This window comes from Anabrus simplex, chromosome 4 (genome assembly GCF_040414725.1).
Source record: "Anabrus simplex isolate iqAnaSimp1 chromosome 4, ASM4041472v1, whole genome shotgun sequence".
Taxonomy (NCBI): Eukaryota; Metazoa; Arthropoda; class Insecta; order Orthoptera; family Tettigoniidae; genus Anabrus; species Anabrus simplex.
In genome coordinates, this window is record NC_090268.1 from 212,359,938 (window position 1) to 212,379,620 (window position 19,683).

A 19,683-nucleotide genomic window follows, 5' to 3' on the forward strand; every position below is an offset into this window, starting at 1 on the left:
TATACCACCCGTTTTCCCCTACCATCCTTCTTTTTTAATTCTAGCTATCTCATCTACACCCTTCATTGAATATTCAATGAACTTCACCACCCTATCCTCATTATCCCCACTTAAAGTTACCTCCCATACTGAATTAATGATGATGATGATGATGCTTGTTGTTTTAAGGGGCCTCTAACATCGAAGGTCATCGGCCCCTAATGGAACGAAATGAATGACATGAGATATGAAGTTAAAATTTTAAAAAGTATCCACTGACTAGAGTTAAAAAAAATGGTGATAAAGAAAAATGAGGGTGAGATTAAAACAGTCAGTAGAACTAATACGCAATGACTTATGTTCTATTAAAATAAGAGAAAGTACAGGAAATCGAAGGAATAAGGCATTGTCCAGTAATACAGATATTAACACATAATGTACGTTAGACGTTCAAATAACACATTAAAATGCGCAACACAAACTAAAATGAAGTCAATGAGATAAAAGCGCAACTGACATAAACAACACTAGAACAAAGGACATCATCACACACGATAAAACAGACCGCTATCTCTCATAAAGCGGATGACGAGGTCTGCTGACTGCTCGTCATCGCGCAAGATAAGGGAGATAGTACTCGGAAGGTTAATACTACGGCTCAGATCGACCAGGTCCACGCACTCCGTAAGGATGTGTACCACGGTAAGATGGTCGCCGCAGGTACACACCGGAGGGGGTTCTCCTTTCAGTAGATGGGAGTGCGTCAAGATACCGTGGCCGATCCGAAGGCGACATAATACCACGGCTTCCCTCCGCGAAGCCCGAAGGGAAGTCCTCCATACCTTCGTTGTTCCTTTTATCGCTCTCAGCTTATTGGGAAGTGGGATGGCCTGCCACTCCATCTCCCAATGAGACATAACCAGATGTCTCAGCTGAGAGCGAATATCACTTGCTGGAACCTTGAAATGCAACGGGGGCATGTAACTGCCTCCTTGGCAGCCTGATCTGCTAACTCGTTTCCCTCTATGCCCATGTGGCTGGGGAGCCACACAAACGTAATTCTGGTGCCGGCATCCGAACACCCGGCCAGCAGGTCCTGGATCCGCTGCACCAGAGGGTGTCGAGGGAAACAGGTATCAATAGACTGAAGCGAACTCAAGGAGTCAGTACACACGAGAAAGTGTCGGCGCTCATTGTCTAGTGCGTACCGCAGAGCCTCACATATAGCATAGAGCTCTGCCGTGTACACACTACAGGTGTCCGGGAGAGCAAAAAGAAACCGATCATTGTCGACAACGAACGCACAGCCCACCTTCGTATCTGTCCTTGAACCATCCGTGTAAACGACGACTGAACCTGGATAGAGGCCAAGAACGGACAGGTAGATCCTCCGATAAATCGAAAGGTCCGTGTCTCCTTTCGGGCCAGTGTGCAAATCCAGGATGATTTCAGGTCGTCGTACAACCCACGGAGGTACCCCACTTGGTTGTCTGACAAGGCAAGGAATCGAAGGTACGTCAAACAATTCATAACTGCTATCCAAGCGTATCCCAACCGGCCGCGTCCACGAGGATGAGCAACGTACAACAAACGGTTGCCATTGTTGAATACGCAGGGATAGCTCGGATGAAGTGGCATTTGTCGCAAATTTGCAGCATACGTAAGTAGTAGTTGCTGGCGCCTCAGGTGTAAAGCCGGCACACCAGACTCAGCGAGCAGGCTAGCGATGGGGCTAATACGAAAAGCTCCCGTCGCCAACCTAACCCCGCTGTGGTGGATACTGTTCAGCTTCGCAAGAACGCTTGGTCTTGCGGAGCCATATGCTGCACTGCCGTAGTCTAACCGAGATAAAATGTGTGCCCGATAGAATCGCAGGAGCACCACGCGGTCAGCTCCCCAATTAGTGCTGCTAAGAAACTTCAAGACGTTAAGCCTCTTGGTGCATTGCACTTTTAGCTCCCGCACGTGTGGCTCCCACGATAATTTACTGTCAAAAAGGAGCCCAAGAAATCGGTATGTGTCAACAACTGGAAGAACGACATTACCTAGATAAATCTCAGGATGAGGGTGAAGTGTACGTTGACGACAAAAGTGGACAACGGAGGTCTTTGCGGCAGAAAACCGAAAGCCATGTTCTAAGGTCCACTTCTCCACCCTCCTAATGGCTTGCTGTAACTGTCGCTCTGCGACTGCCATACTGCACGAGCTATAGTGCAGAGCAAAATCATCCACATATAGGGACGGTATTACGGCTGGACCAGCAGCAGCGACAATACCGTTTATGGCAATCGCGAACAGAGTGACACTAAGAACCGATCCCTGTGGGACTCCATTTTCTTGAACGTGGTATTGCGAATATGTCCTCCCTACTCGGACACGGAATAGACGGAGGGACAAAAAATTCGCAATAAATACAGGCAAGTTACTGTAACATATCGCCATATGCCACATATTATTATGATTAACACACAGGGTTCATTAAAAAATGGATTATTGCCTGTAGGAGGAAAATGGCTGTTAAGAAGCTATACTGCGCCTAGTTAGAGTGAAGTCGGTACCAAGCCATGGGTAGACGGACATTTTTCGACGTGTAGGCGCGGAGGTTCTGTCCGCTGGTTAACTTTTTCAACCAACCACGTGCTGGAGTGGAGAGAACCGAGCTTCCGGAGCTGGCAAACTGCAAGCGAAATGGAGACAACTTGACCCAACCTGGTATTATATTTCATTGGAATCCGTCAGATAGTATCCGTCACGGAGCCATATTCCACAGTTTATTCGTATGGAGAAAACGAGACTTGAATTGTCATAATGTCTGTGAATAATAACATTGTATAATTATGCCTGTTTCATGTGTATTACGTTCAAACCGATAGCCTGGTTTGAACCTGTTTTGGCTGTGGGACCGGAAGGCGAGGATTTACGAGGCGAAGTTCTTTGGCAGGACGGAAGAAAGGTGGTTGAAAAAGAACTTGGAAAGGGGAAGCCGCGCCATGTTAGAAGCTCAGTTTGTTTTAATTATGGTGTTTTAATTCATGTAAAAACAATGATCTTATCAGTTACCTCTGCCTAAAACATTCGTAATTGAGTAGACACCAAGGTGCGGGCTGGTGATAAACGCTCTGAGTTGCTAATCTTTGACTGTGAGTGATCCATTCGTTATTTGCGATTAATCTCACGCATGTGCATTACTTTATTAGCAATAAACGTTACGGGTCGCGCGTGCGGTTCGCGGGTATGGCGAGTGCGTTTCGTAATTAATTTTGCCGCTGTGAAAGACTGATATCTGCCCGGGCTGTGTGCCCTTAATTTAATGGTGCATAATTTGAACTATAAATTTTCACGCAGGTTGTAGCTAATCGCAGCCTATCATTAAGGGCGGAATCTATGTGCACGAGCACTACTAAGCGGTGAAGAAGACGAGTTCCAGTACGACCACATTGCAGGGGGTTCCGGCACCTTCAGGACAATCATGGCCGTCATTGGATTCCAAAGGATGATGCTTCAAATCCAGGAGACCGCTGCTATGTCAGGCTAAGGCCTGGATGACAATAGCGGTCATGTGAGCGCCGCTGGTGGTACCTGTCGTCAAAGCTAAGTTTTCTAATGTCCTTTAGCATGCTGTAGTCATCAAAGATACACTAGGCAGATTAGACTATTCATGTAAATAATTTTTAATTCATTTTTGAATGTCAGCCCGTGGAGGCTTTTGTTTACTTAAATTTTTATTAACGTAAATATGCTCAGAGCTAAGTGCATGATATAGCTTGGGACGTTTGCATTTAAGTTAGATAGATGGGTTTAAAGGGATGAGATAGCGTAGATACAGGTGTGTTGTAGTTTAGTTTTATATTTATTTTTGTCTTTCAATTGTGTGCTTCACGTTATTTCAATTGTGGCAGAGAATCGATATCTAGAGTCCTCACACGGCCATGAAGCTATTTGCCTCTAATGTCGCGCGGGTACGAGTTTAGGTTTACAGAATTAGAACAGGGGCTTTTCCTTGGTTTTATTATCGGTGCATGCGGCATTTTTTTTTTAGACGCCCCCAATGTGATGCGCAGCAGAGTTGTGATCAACGTTGATTGAATTAAGATCTTTTAATATGCAGGGAAAGCAGATTTAGGGTCGAACCTACTGTATATGTGGTATGAGGCTAGAGATGCCCATGTAATGATAAATGAATGGCCTAATCTAGGAGAGATAACCTAGGGAATGTAGCGGAGTGGCCAGAGGCGCCTTTTGGAGTTGGTTACGTTAAGGGTCGAACCGTAGATACGTTGAGTCAGAGGCCAGTGGAGCCCGTGAGGGCTCGTGAAGCCAAATATGTTGGTAATAGGCAGGAAGCCGTATCTATTTGCTGGAATCGAATCAGTATGTGCGAAATACCCAGTTCTTATTGGTGCCACTTGAAGGCGAGAGCTGGGCTTTATAATTCTGAATGAGTTTCGTCTCGAGTGTGCAGAGATTTCTGCCTGCCAGGGCTAAGTTTTGCTTGTGCTAGCCAGCGTTAGATAAAGAGGGGTCCAGCTGAGGCCTGGTCACCCTGTCAAGGACGATGTTATGTGCGAGACCGCTAGTTCCAAGAATCATGCAGCCCCTTGCTAGCCAGCATCGGTGGTTTTTGGTCTGTGACAGCTGTGTGTATGAAACCTGCCCGTAAAGAAACTGAGAGTGGAATACGGAAGTATTTGTCCCGGGCTCGGCGCAACATGACAACGCCCACCTATCGGAATTTTTATCCCGATAGATTTACCATGCAGTGCATACTTTTATTTATTCACAGGTATCTGGAGTGTGTGATTTTATATTTCTGTTTGTCTATTGTTTTATGCCATGTGTCGAAGTGTTGTATATATAACCAACGTTGATTAATTTTTTTTTTTTATTTAGCTCGTAAGCTAAATTTCTGGTCGACGGTCTTTTGAACCGGTCTAATTTGCATATGGCTCGGGACCATATTTAGAATCTGTGGTTTTGGATTGGGGTGTAATGCGATGCCTGAACCAGACATGTTTGTTGTTGTTTTTTTAAATCCGAATCGGTCTGTTTCGGAGTGTGTATATATCGCGTTTAATTTGCCTATGAGTGTATTATTTGATAATATGGCATCATTGAGACAGTTTATATATTGCAGCCCTCGGGCATGGGCTTAGAAAACTTGGCCGCGGCGACAAACCATTTGAATGTAACATCATGGAAGTATTCAGTTTTCTTTTTTTTAAATTACTTTGTTTGATCATTATCGGGCGATACCCGAATTTTATGTTACTTGTGTTAATTTTTTGATGTATGGTCGCTCGTAGCGCGACACATTTTTCTTTCTGTTTGATCCTTTAGAGGTCGTCTTTTCAATTTTCATTCTTTTAAAATCTAGTTTGAGTTTAGTGTGATTGACATTTATGTTATAGCCGAATAAATCCATCTCATCCCTTATATGTTGCGTTCTTATTCACTAAATAATGTAATCGTAACTCCTGTCCATATACTTTTCCAGTATATTTACACTGACTGACAGAGCAAATGCAACACCAAGAAGGAGTGGTCAGAACTTTATGCCAATTGCAGGGTAGACTGACGTCACTGAGGTATGCTCATGATGTGAAATGCGCCGCTGTGCTGCGCACGTAGCGAACGATAAATGGGACACGGCGTTGGCGAATGGCCCACTTCGTACCGTGATTTCTCAGCCGACAGTCATTGTAGAACGTGTTGTCGTGTGCCACAGGACACGTGTATAGCTAAGAATGCCAGGCCGCCGTCAACGGAGGCATTTCCAGCAGACAGACGACTTTACGAGGGGTATGGTGATCGGGCTTAGAAGGGCAGGTTGGTCGCTTCGTCAAATCGCAGCCGATACCCATAGGGATGTGTCCACGGTGTAGCGCCTGTGGCGAAGATGGTTGGCGCAGGGACATGTGGCACGTGCGAGGGGTCCAGGCGCAGCCCGAGTGACGTCAACACGCGAGGATCGGCGCATCCGCCGCCAAGCGGTGGCAGCCCCGCACGCCGCACGCCACGTCAACCGCCATTCTTCAGCATGTGCAAGACACCCTGGCTGTTCCAATATCGACCAGAACAATTTCCCGTCGATTGGTTGAAGGAGGCCTGCACTCCCGGCGTCCGCTCAGAAGACTACCATTGACTCCACAGCATAGACGTGCACGCCTGGCATGGTGCCGGGCTAGAGCGACTTGGATGAGGGAATGGCGGAACGTCGTGTTCTCCGATGAGTCACGCTTCTGTTCTGTCAGTGATAGTCACCGCAGACGAGTGTGGCGTCGGCGTGGAGAAAGGTCAAATCCGGCAGTAAATGTGGAGCGCCCTAACCGCTAGACAACGCGGCATCATGGTTTGGGGCGCTATTGCGTATGATTCCACGTCAGCTCTAGTGCGTATTCAAGGCACGTTAAATGCCCACCGCTACGTGCAGCATGTGCTGCGGCCGGTGGCACTCCCGTACCTTCAGGGCCTGCCCAATGCTCTGTTTCAGCAGGATAATGCCCGCCCACACACTGCTCGCATCTCCCAACAGGCTCTACGAGGTGTACAGATGCTTCCGTGGCCAGCGTACTCTCCAGATCTCTCACCAATCGAACACGTGTGGGATCTCATTGGACGCCGTTTGCAAACTCTGCCCCAGCCTCGTACGGACGACCAACTGTGGCAAATGGTTGACAGAGAATGGAGAACCATCCCTCAGGACACCATCCGCACTCTTGTTGACTCCGTACCTCGACGTGTTTCTGCGTGCATCGCCGCTCGCGGTGGTCCTACATCCTACTGAGTCGATGCCGTGCGCATTGTGTAACCTGCATATCGGTTTGAAATATACATCAATTATTCGTCCGTGCCGTCTCTGTTTTTTCCCCAACTTTCATCCCTTTCGAACCACTCCTTCTTGGTGTTGCATTTGCTCTGTCAGTCAGTGTATGTTTGAGATTTTTTTCTTGTAGCCTATTTTACCGAACGTACCACGCGCATCTTGATGCAGGACTGAAAGGATGCCATATCGCCAGGTGGTGTCGTAGGCCTTCTCCAAGTCAAAGAAGACAGCTACCAAGTGCTGTTTGCGGAGAAACGCATCCTGGATAGAGCTCTCCAGGCGTACCAAGTGGTCTGTGGTGGATCGAGCGGCTCGAAATCCACATTGGTACTCGGACAAGAGTCCTTGTTTCTCCAGACACCACGAGTCGGCGATTTACCATCCTCTCAAATAGCTTACATAGGCAATTTGTAAGACAAATCGGTCTGTAACTTCCTGCATACTTAGGATCTTTGTCAGGCTTGAGGACAGGGATGACTATGCCCTCTCGCCACTGAGACGAAAAATCAACCTCTGTCCAGATTCGGTTGAACACACGAAGGAGATATAGTAAACTATCATCACAAAGGTGTTTCAACATCTGGTTATGGATGTTGTCCGGTCCAGGAGACGTGTCCTTGCAAAGCGCTAAGGCGCTGCGGAGTTCCCACTCCGTAAGGGGCACGTTGTAGTCCTCTGAAGCGTGGGTGGCAAAACTAAGGTGATGACGTCCTGCCTCCCGCTTCAGAGGGAGGAAATCAGGATTGTAATTCCCGGAGCCAGAGACATCCGCGAAATGACTAGCGAGATGGTTAGCAATCGCGAGGGGATCAGTGGCGACACTGCCTGCAATGGAAATTCCCGGTACAGCAGATGATCCTTGAATACCCGAAATTCGTCGAAATTTCGTCCACACTTGAGATGATGGAGTATGTGACGTCATGGACGACACATATCTCTCCCATGAAGCCTTCTTACTTTGTCGAATAAGAACTCGCGCCTTAGCGCGGAGTTTCTTAAATGTTACCAAGTTGGCCACAGTAGGCTGTCTACGGTAACGCTTATGAGCGCGACGGCGTTCTTTGATGGCCGCTGCTATTTCATCATTCCACCAAGGAACGAGTTTTCGGCGAGGAGTCCCCGAGAAAAACGGAATGGACTCCTCAGCAGCAGCAAGAATAACTTGGGTGATGTAAGTTATTTCCCCGCCGACGGTCCGCCTGACAGCTAGTGATGTGTACTTTGGCCAATCAGCATGTTGAAGAATCCATCGAGGGGGAGCCTCGACGGGTTTATGATTCAACAAAGTAAGAACGATTGGAAAATGGTCACTGTCACAGAGATCATCGTGTGCATTCCACCGAAACAGTGGAACCAACGTTCGGCTGCATAGACTGACGTCTATGCGAGAATATGTGCCGTAACGTACACTAAAGTGAGTTGGTTCCCCTGTGTTCAAAATACATAAATTCAGATCTGATAGAAGTGTTTCCAGCTCTCTTCCTCGGGGACAAGGCGTCTCAGAGCCCCATATGGGGTGATGGGCGTTAAAATCGCCCAATAAGAGGAAGGGTGGTGGAAGCTGATCCATAAGATCAGCGACATCATTGATGTTCAGATGCTGGCCTGGTGGAAGATAAACATTACACACTGTTGCTATGACAGGCAGCGAGACGCGAACAGCTACAGCCTCAAGAGGGGTTCTTAATGGAACCTCTTCGCAGTAGCTATCAGAACGTACAAAAATGCCAACGCCTCCAGAAGCCCGGTGAGCATAGTATCGTTCTGTCGAGTATAGTTTGAAATTCCTCAAGACCGTGTGATGACCAGGTCGGAAACTGGTCTCCTGAATACAGACTATACTCGCTGCGTACTCACTAATAAGCTGACGTAACTCAGCAAGATGCCTGTCATAACCGTTACAATTCAACTGTAACAGTGCCATAGTGTGGACTATAAAAGGAGTGTTAGGTTATGAGCGACAAAATGCTCGTAAGCCTAAACACTATCTAGTTCTACATCCGGAGATGTAGAGGACAGCGCGACGTCCATCCCGTCATCAAAAGATGGCAGGGGTGCCGCCCAGAACTTCGACGCTTTTCGGGCGCGAGGGGTCGGCTACGAGGAGAGCGCGCAGGTTTGGGAGCAGGAGTGCCTCCCGGCGCAGACTCATATCCCCCAGATGGAGGGCATGACTTCTCCTTCGCAGGGGAAGTCCGAGAGCGCTCAGGACGGGCGCTCTTCTTCCCCTTTTTCTGTTCTAGTTTAGACGGGTTGGGAGATAGTTTCCCAACCCTGGTCGACGATGCCGCCTCCGCCGGCTGGGGCACAACTTTCGTCGACCTCCTGGGGGGGGAGACTTAGTCTTCCCCCCTTGCTTTGCCTGCTGGCAACTGCCAGCCTGCACAGACTTCTGGTTGATCGAAGGTGGGGTGGTCCCCCCCTTCGAGCTTTGACTATTTGCGACGTTGCTGGGAGCAGCAACAGTCGCCTTGGGCGCAGCGGTCTGGACAGGTGTCGAGGTTGTAAATGACGAACCTGGAAGACTCTGAGCTATCAAGCTATAGTCGAGTGTACGGGCAGGTGTATTCGTAGAATTAAACTTACGGCGCGCTTCCTGGTAGGAAAGACCATCCAGGGTCTTGATCTCCTGGATCTTCTTCTCACTCAGGTATGTTGGACAGTTCCGATTCCGAGGAGAATGAAAACCGGAGCAGTTAGTGCACTCCTCCGCGCCGTGAGCTACTCGTCCACATGTACCACATACAGCCTGATTCGAACAGCGAGATACCATATGTCCGAATCGCTGGCATTGATAGCATCGCATAGGAGGCGGGATGTACGGCCTCACATCGCAACGATAAGTTGTTACCTTGACTTTCTCTGGTAACAACAACTTGAAAGAGACAATGAAGGCACCAGTGGCAACGTCTTCACCGTTGACCTTGCGCGTAATGCGCCGGACGTTTGTCACGCCACGGTTCTTCATGTCTTCCATCAACTCGTCGTCAGTGTTCAAAATAAGGTCGCGGTGAAAGATGACTCCGCGAACCAGGTTCAAGGACTTATGCTCCTCCACTTTGACGGGGATGTCGCCAAAGTGCTCGCACTTAAGCAACTGATCAGCTTGCAGTGCTGTACGAGTCTTGAGAAGCAAACTACCGTTGCGCATTTTCTAAAGTTCCTCCAGTTCGCCATAGACGCCTTCGATGTGTCTACTAAACAGGATCGTCTTCACCAGCTTAAAATCGTGCCCATCGGTTCTGGTAGCGACCAGAAACCTAGGGAAGCTGGATCCCATTCCTTCACGCTGCGCATGTTCCCAGGGAGTTGAACCTCTCAGGGAAGCAAAAGTTAAAGACTTAGGTGGGCGACCACCTTGAAAGAGCCGACTTCGTTTGGAAGCCATGCCCGATAGCATCCTCCCCGAATGCCACCCACTCCGATCAGGGGTCTCTGTAGCCGAACCAAGCAGCCAAGGCAATACCCACCTGGTCATAGCAGGTACTGCCCGGGGTCCGATGTTGGACGATGCCTAATACGGGATGACTGAGGCAATGAGCACTAAGACTCCCTTCCTCCAGTCACCCGCAATAGCATGTACCCCATAGCGTGTACAGAGCACTAAATATAGAAAAAATAAATAAAAATAATTAATAAGAATATGTCCTTCTGGCATTCGGCTGTGCGGGGACCTGCGTTGTCAGGCGGATACCACTGCCCGGGTACATGACACTCCCACCCGCCGCGTCCTGGGTGGTTGCTGGCACGGGCTTTCGAGCGTAGTCGCACACATAGGAGTTCCATCGCCGAGCAGCACGCACATCAAAATTTCGAATGGTCTACATCTGACCCTCGGAAAAATAAAAAAAAATAAAGAGGGGACCATGGCCACATGACCCTTTAAGTCGCCTTCTACGACAGGCAGGGATTACCTGTGGATGTATTCAGCCTCTCCCATCCACAGGAGGTCCAACACATTATACCAAACCGCAATCCATGTCCGCGCCAAGGTCGCCCTTTTTGTCGCCTCTTACGACTGGCAGGGGATACCGCGGGTGTATTCTGCATGCGCGTCCCCCACTCGCAGGGGGTAGTGCGTTTGGTCCGCGAGAGGTATTTTATTTCCCTCAAGTCCGCCGGCAAGCCGGTTAGGACCCCCCTATCCGCAAACCTGGGACGCGCCACGTGGGAGTATCACATCTCCCCCTGCTACGCCATCGTAGTAGGTTCGTGAACTGAATTAATAAGGTGTAGGTCATTTTCTATAAGAGTGTTTCACTTTATCTGACCACTTGTATTTTTTTATAGCTCCTACCCTTCTCTACGCCCCTCTTTCTCTCTTCTCTTCTTCCCAGCTTAACATATACGGAGCATGATGGGATTCAATAGAGTCCCCTATTTCGAACTTCTTTATTTTATCTAACATGTCCTCGGAACTAACTACCAATTCTATACCGCCCCCGTGATGTAATATAGGTCAGTATCTTTTCCCTATCCCCATACCAGCATCCATTCAGTTACCTGCCGCACATAATTCTAGCAATTTTAGCACATAATTTTTTCTTTCTTTACCTTCACTACGCCTCACTCCCCTCATCATCACCCTACCATCTTTGCTATATAATGGGCTTATGTTAATTATTCTAGCGTTCCATTCACCTAATAAAATCATCCAGTCTTCTTCATATTTCCCACCAATCACACATATTTCCAACTAGCAAGATACCCGTGATTCGCTACGGTATTATACTGAAATTTATAATTGAATGCTTATTGTTTTAGATATATAATCCGCCGAAATTCGCGGTCTGACTCGTTTTTTGCGAGAACCCACCAAAATTCCCGATCTGACTCGTTTTCTATTAGATTACGGCACGTTTCCTCCCATTTTCAATCTTCTTTTCCAGCAATCGATTTCGTACTTCCCGGGCTAGGCTCAGGTATTCCTCCCGGTCAGTTGGGTTCGTAAATCTTTGCCATCTTTTCCTATAATCATTTTTAATATGGATAAAATCCTTCAGGAGATCCGGCGTGGTGTCATATTGGGTGCCTAGAAGGCACTGAACCCGCGGCCGGACTGCATTCTTAGTCATTACCCGTCCAGGGGCCGTTTCCAGCGCGGTCCGCACATTTGACGACGGTCCGGAACATTATTATTATTATTATTATTATTATTATTATTATTATTATTATTATTATTATTATTATTATTATTATTATTATGTGTTGCTGGAATGGATGATGACAGGAAAACCGGAGTATCCGGAGAAAATCCTGTCCCGCCTCCGTTTTGTCCAGCACGAATGTCACATGGAGTGACCGGGATTTGAACCACGGAACCCAGCTGTGAGAGGCCGGCGCGCTGCCGAGGATCCTTGTAAGTACATTAAGAACAGTAAAATCAATTGGTCTCACCTCCTTCTACACCCCACCACCGTTAAGTTTATTTACCGCCACCCCCCCCCAAAAAAAAATTAAAAGAAGGCTTGTTTCTTATGTTTAAAGAAGATTTCAAACACCAATGTTCACGTCTATTACCTTCAGTTTTGGGGTATAAGTATCCCCATAAAAATAATTTACTTTTTTCACTTCATTTCACACTACTCCCCCCCCCCCCCTAAGTGAGTTTTCCCGCAAAAAATACTTGTTTCTTTAATAGTAAAGGATCTTCTAAATACCAATTATCACGACTCTAACTTCTTCAGTTTTTTATTTATGTGCCCTCATGAAAGGAATTCAACTCCTTTACACTCCCGCCCTCCAAGATGGTTTCCCCCCCAAAACGCGTTTTTTGTTTTTTTTTTTTGTTTTTAAAGGAGATCCAAATACGAATTTTCACGTCTGTAACAATTTTAGTTTTTATTAGATGTATGTATTCTCATTCAATTAAGTCAATTAATTTTTCAATTCTTTCACCCCCCCCCCCTTCATTGGATTTTCCGAGAATACGTGTTTCTTTATTTTTAAAGCAGATTGTAAATATCAAATTTCACGTCTGTAACATCTTCATTTTTGAGATATCAGTAGCCTAATTAAAAGAATTCAACATTTTCAGTCACTTTTACCTCCCCCCCCCTCCACCCAAGTGGTATTTCCGAAAACTAAAAATACACGTTTCTTTATGTTTAATAGAGATAAAAAATACCATTTTTCACTTCTGTAACATGTTAAGTTTTTTGAGATAAACTGTAAAAATTCTCATTTTAAAATTTCACCCCTTTTGAGTTCCCCTTAAGTGGAGTTTCCAAACACGAATCACCTATTTTTCTTTAGATTTACAGGAGATTACAAACACCCACTTTTTACGTCTGTAACATTTTACGTTTCCAAGATATTCTGTAGATATAGTCTTCCAAAAATTCACCCAATTTGTCACTTCTGTTTAACCGCCATTAATTGGATTTTCCAAAACTAAAAAGTAGGTGCTTCTTTATTTTTAAAGGAGATCCCATATACAAATTTTCAGTTCTGTAATGTCTTTCGTTTCTGAGATATATGTATCCTCATTAAAGGCATTCAACCCATTTTTCACCCTTTTACACCCCTCTTATTGGGATTTACAGGAAACAAAAAGTACGTGTTCCTTTATTTTTAGAGGAGATTCTAACTACCAATTTTTACATCTGTAAATTTTAAAGTTTTAAGATGTATACACACTTATTTTAAAAAATTACCCTCCCCCCTTTTTACCCCCCAATATTTGGATTTTCCAAAAACGAAAAAAATACGTGTGTTTATTTATTTTTAAAGGAGATTCTAAATACCAATTTTCACATGTATAACCTTTAAAAATTTTGAGATAGATACACTCATTTTAAAATATTACTCCCTTTTCACCCCCCCCCCCTAAATTGGATTTTCCAGAAACAAAAAAATACGTGTTTCTTTATTTTTAACGGAGATCCCAAACACCAATTTTCAGGTCTGTAATATCTTCAGTTTGTGATATATAAGTAGCCTCATTAAAGGCATTCAACCAATTTTTAGCCCCTTTTCACGCCTCCTATTGCGATTTTCCGAAAACAAAAAAATACGTGTTCCTTTATTTTTAATGAAGGTTCTAAATACCAATTTTTACATCTGCAAACTTTAAAAGTTTGGAGATATAGATTCACTCATTTTAAAAATTCACCCCCTTTTCACCCTGCCATTAATTGGATTTTCCAAAAACAAATAATTACGTGTTTCTTTCTTTTTAAAAGAGATCAAAAGTACCAATTTTCAGGTCTGTAATATATTCAGTTTCTGAGATATAGGTACCGGTATCCTGATTAAAGGCATTCAACCCTTTTTCCCCACTTTCACCCTTTTTCACCCCTCCTATTGGGATTTTCTGAAAACAAAAAAATACGTGTTTCCTTATTTTTAAAGAAGATTCTAAATACCAATTTTTACATCTGTTAACTATCAAAGTTTTGAGATATAGAGCAACTCATTTTAAAATTTCACCCCCGTTTTCACCCCCTTAGCGAAGGAATATCCAAAAATCCTCTCTTAGCGAGCACCTACGTCTTAATATGAATATATCCCCAAAATTTCATTTCTTTATGTCCAGTAGTTTTGGCTCTGCGATGATGAATCAGTCAGTCAGTCAGTCAGTCAGTCAGTCAGTCAGTCAGGACAAGTTATTTTATATATATAGATAATAGTTCCTCAAAAAATTTATATTAGCGTATGCCGATCTTTTTGGATGATTGTATAGGAAAGCTAAGTATACCCTTTTCTCTATCTCTTTCTCCCTCACCATATTAAACCTGAACCAAACCACATCCTCTATCTCAACAATTCACTATTTCCTTCTTCTATTAAAACCACTACACCCTATGGGTTTCTACCCCTCACCCTCCTTCCTTTTTGTTTTATTCTTAACCACAAACCCCCTTCACCTTAACACTTTCCCTACTTCTAACCACGTCTCTAACAGGGCCACAATATCGAAATTCTCTATTAATTTTATCACTTCCTCGTTCCCCATCTTACTTAACAAGTCTTCAATATTTTCAAAACCTATCTTCCAATCTAGTTATTTATTTCCCTCACCTGCCTCTCCCCTTTCACCCTTATTTTTACCTCCCTCTGCCACATTATTTCATTTAATTCTTGTTATTATCGCACTCTCCCTTTCCACTTCCATTCCATCTTCTTGAGACATTTTAGGACACTCTTTATCCATCTTTCCCCCTGACTTATTTTTCTTTCCCAACAGGTCTTTTAAAATTAAAACTTCTTCTTCTACCCAATATCTCGCTTCTTCTTCTTTATTCTCATTCTCCTTCTCATCTTCCATGTACATGCTCCCTGCCGACATCATTCACCAATTCACCACTTTCCCCTTCCATCTGTCATCCCTGACCAATATTATCCGAACTTGCACTGTCCTGTCAGATATTAGCCGCTCAGTACATCCGGTGTCTCTGCTTACTTAAGCTTCACAGTTTTCTTCTTCTGGTTCGTTCAGGAAAAGTTTTTCCTCGTTTTCACCAACATCAACGTTTGGAGAAGATTTTCGTAAAACTACTTCGGTTCGGGTTTGACAATAAAGCTCTAACTGGTGGATCTTGCCGTTGACAGGTGTAAAGGACCAATACAGAGAGTTATAATGATTGTATTGGCAGTTGCGCCTTTCCCTTATATCTTCCCTTTTACCCATGTGGCTTACGAGCCACAAGAAAGTGATTCTGATGCTATAACTCCAACACCTGGCCAGCAGGTCCTTGATCCGTTGCACCAAAGGGTCCCGAGGGAAAAATGTTTCAATCGATTGTAACGAGCTCAAAGTGTCAGCACACAGCAGAACGTGCCGGCATTCCCTGGGCAGCGCGTACCGCAGAGCTTCAAAGATAGCATGGTGCTCTGCTGTGTACACACTACAGGTATCCAGTAGAAGAAAACAGAAATCTTTTACTGTCGACAACGAACGAACAGCCTACTTTCGCAGATGCCCTCGAACCAACCGTGTAAACAACTATCGAAACTAGATACCGACTAACAACGGACAGAAAGATCCTCCGATATTTGGAGAAGTTCGTGTTCTCTTTTGGACCGGTGTGCAATTCCAGGATTACGTCAGGCCGTTGAATTAATCACGCAGGAACCTTACTTGGTCGTCTGATAAGACAAGAATGTAGGGACATCAAACAATCTGTAAATGCTATCCAAGCGTATACCAACCGGCTGCGTTGCTCGTGGATAAGCAACATACAACCGACGGTTTCTATTATGGATTACGCAGAGACAGCTCAGGTGATCTGCCATTTGTCTCAAAGGTGTTGGAGGTGATGGTGATGATCATGATGATGGTGGTGGTGTTAGTGGTTCTGGTGATATTTTAACAGGATGTACAACTCGGCAACCATCCTCTATTAACACTAATCAGAGGGAGAAAATGTAAGAGGCCCGACACTTCGAAAAATAAACGTATCTGCCAAAAGGAAGACCACGAAGGGCGTGAAAATGAAAGAGTCCCTGGGCTTCATAAACCTAATACCGTCGGCGGTCGGAAAAGAACGAGAGTTGACCAAGGAAGGTCGGACAGGATATATGAAGGTTAGGAGCCTGCCACAAGTAAGTGCAAACAATGCCAGAACTCAGCTAAAGGCCCCGTGTTCGCCGACCCGCGCTCCAAAGTTGAGAGCCCAAGGAATCCCTTTTAGTCGCCTCTTACGACAGGCAGCCACCCTCACACAGAGGAGTACATTTGTCACAAATTCTCAACAAAACAGTTCAGCATTAGTTCTTGTCTCAGGTGTAAAGGCCGCACACTAGATTCAGCGAGCAGGCTAACATTGCGGCTTGTACGGAATGCTCTCTTTGCCAACATAACTCCGCTGTAGTGGATGCTATTCAGTTTCACAAAGGACGCTTTATCTTGCTGATCAATATGCTGCACCGCCGTAGTAACCTGGACAAAATGTGTGCCCTATGAAACCGTAAGAGCACCATGCGGTCTGCCGCTGCCTCTCCCCCCCCCCCCTCCTTCTACAAAGCAGTGCCGTTAAGAAACTTCAAAATATTCCGTTTCCTAGCGCATTTGATTTTTAACTGGCGCACATGCGGCTTCCACAATAATTTACTGTCGAAAAGGAGCCCAAGAAATCCGCATGTGTCGACTACATTTTGAGAGCTACAATGCAGAGCTAAATCGTCTATATATAAAGACGGTATTCCTGTTGAAACAGCAGCAGCGAAAAAAAAGTTTATGGCAACCGCAAACAGAGTGACACTGAGAACCGATCTTTGTGGGACTCCGTTTCCCTGAACGTGATATTGCGAATACGCCCTCCCTACTCGGACATTGAAAAGACAGAGGGACAAAAATTTCCAATAAAAACACGCAGGTTACCTCAGAATTTTCACCGACGCAGGGCTGAAAGGTTAACATATCGCTATGTGGTGCCATAGACCTTTCCCGTATCAAAGAAAATAGACACCAAATGCTGTTTTCGGAGAAACACGTCCTGGATAGAACTCACCAGGCGTACCAAGTGGTCAGTGGTGGAGCGAATGGCTTCAAAAACCACACTGGCACAAGGAAAAATTCCTCTTTTCATCAAACACCACACAAATCAGTGATTCAACATCCTCTCAAACAGTTTACACGAACTGTTAGTCAGACAAATAGGTCTGTAACTTCGTGCATACTTGGGATCTTTGTCAGGCTTGAGGAGAGGAATTACTATGTCCTCTCGCCACTGTGACGGAACCCACCCTCTATCCAGATTCGGTCGAACACCCCAAGAAAATGCTCGCTGAGGTGTCTCAACATCTGGTTATGAACATTATCTGGTCCGGGAGCAATGCGTTTGCAAAGCACCAATGCACTACGGAGTTTCCACTCCGTAACGGGCACGTTATAATCCTCTGAGTGTCGAAACATAGATTATAGCGTTCTGCCTCCTGCTACAGAGTAAGGAAATCAGGATGGTAATTCCCGGAACCAGACACATCTCAGAAATTACTTGCTAGATGATTAACAACAGAGCGTGGATCAGTGATAATACTGCCTGCAATGGAAATTCCCGGTACTAAGGATGGCCCTTGTACTCCCGAAATTAGTAAGTTTAGTCCACACTTGAGATGATCGTGTATATGACGTCATGGACGACACATATCTCTCACACGAAGCTTTCTTACTCTGTCGAATAAGAACTCGCGACTTAGCGCGGAGTTTTATAAATATTACTGAGTTGGCCACAGTATTCTGCCTACGATACCGTTATGACCACGACGTAGTTCTCTTATAGCTGCAGCAATTTTTCGTTCAACCAAGGAACGAGTTTCCGACGAGGAATCCAGAAAAAGATGGAATGGACTCCTCAGCAGCAGCAGCAGCAAGAATAAATGGTACGTTTATGTTATATCGTCGTCTATGCCCCGGCTATTCACGTCGTTAAAGACGGCTAGTGATGTAAACTTTGGCCAATCAGTACGTTGAACAATCCATCGGAGAGAAGCCTCGATGGATTTCTGTTTCAACAAAGTAAGAACGACAACGAGCAACCGCTCTATGCCACAGTGCTACAAAAAAAAAGGTGAAAATGGGGAATTTCGACTTGAAAACGACAAAACTAAGGTATTAATACCTTTAATGTTGTATTGTTGTGGTGAAACAGTTTATGATCTCTCATAGTTAATTACGCTAAGTCTTAAATAATCCTCATTTTGTCATGATTTTGACTTGTTCCATATTAACTGTGTTTTTGTTTATCCGTGGGGTGTACCGGCCGTAAGTATTTTCACAAACGAATAAATTGACCTGGTCTCATTGGTTATCAACATAATGCATGTACTTGTACAACACAAATAATGTGACCATTTCGACACCCAACCAAACTATCACATTCATATAAAAGTAAATGAATATCACAAATAATTAGACTATAGTAATACATGTAAACCATAAATATGTTGACACATTTAACTAAACAGACAAACCATTCCAGAAGTCCATACGTACAGTACTTGGAATCTTCTTAGTATTTAGGGGATATCTATTTGCTTGCACGACTGTTGCACATCAAGTTGGAATTAAGTCCACCAACTTTCAAGGCATGAGATAGGAATTGTAGACCATTCTTCATTCAATGCTTCGAAATATGCCTCCTTGCTTGTATATATTTTGCGTTTAATACGCCCTTTAGGTTCCTCCTGTATACGTTAAATTGGGTTTAGGTCAGGTCCTTGACTTGGCCAGCCAATAACCCTGACTCTTTTCTTGGTGAGACATGTTCTGACAAAATTTGAGACATTGTCATGTTGATACAACCACTCACGAGGCATGTCTTGTTTAGCATACTGTACCATATGTTGTTCAATGATCCTGCCATATACAAATTAATCCATGATGCCTTCAGTTGTTACCAGTGGACCAACTCAAGTTCTAGAAAAGTAGCCCCAAGCCATTACATGACCACCATGTTTTACTGTGGGATTTTGGTACCGTATCGGTACATCATTGCGTGTGTTACCTAGACGTCGGACAAAGGATTTTCCATCTGAATTGAACCTATTGAATTTACTGTCATCGCTCCACAGTACTTTACTCCATTCCTTGTTCGTCCTGGCATCATATTTTTAGCAAAAGCAAGTCGGGCCTTCCTGTTCTTTGCTGAAATCAATGACTTCTTGCTTAGTCGTCGGCCCGTTAAACTTTGGTGTTCGAAGTACCTTTTGATACTATCTGCATCTGACGAAAAATCGCAACAACTTTTAGGTACGACAGGAGTAACAGATACTACGCTCTTAGCTACAAACATGAGTCGTGACATACAATGCGATCTCTATGAATCAATGGATATTCATTATTAAACTGTTCATTATGCAGCAATAGAGTAAATGTGTAAGTAAGGCACAATTACATTACCACTTTGAAATTTCACGGCAGCACTTCAGTTCGCAAG

At 44.8% G+C, this 19,683-nt stretch overlaps 1 protein-coding gene across 2 annotated transcripts in view; it reads left to right on the forward strand.

The window, feature by feature from the left end:
- LOC136871767 (uncharacterized) overlaps positions 1 to 19,683 on the forward strand; it is a 60,555-nt gene that overhangs the window by 30,951 nt on the left and 9,921 nt on the right. The window lies entirely within an intron of this gene.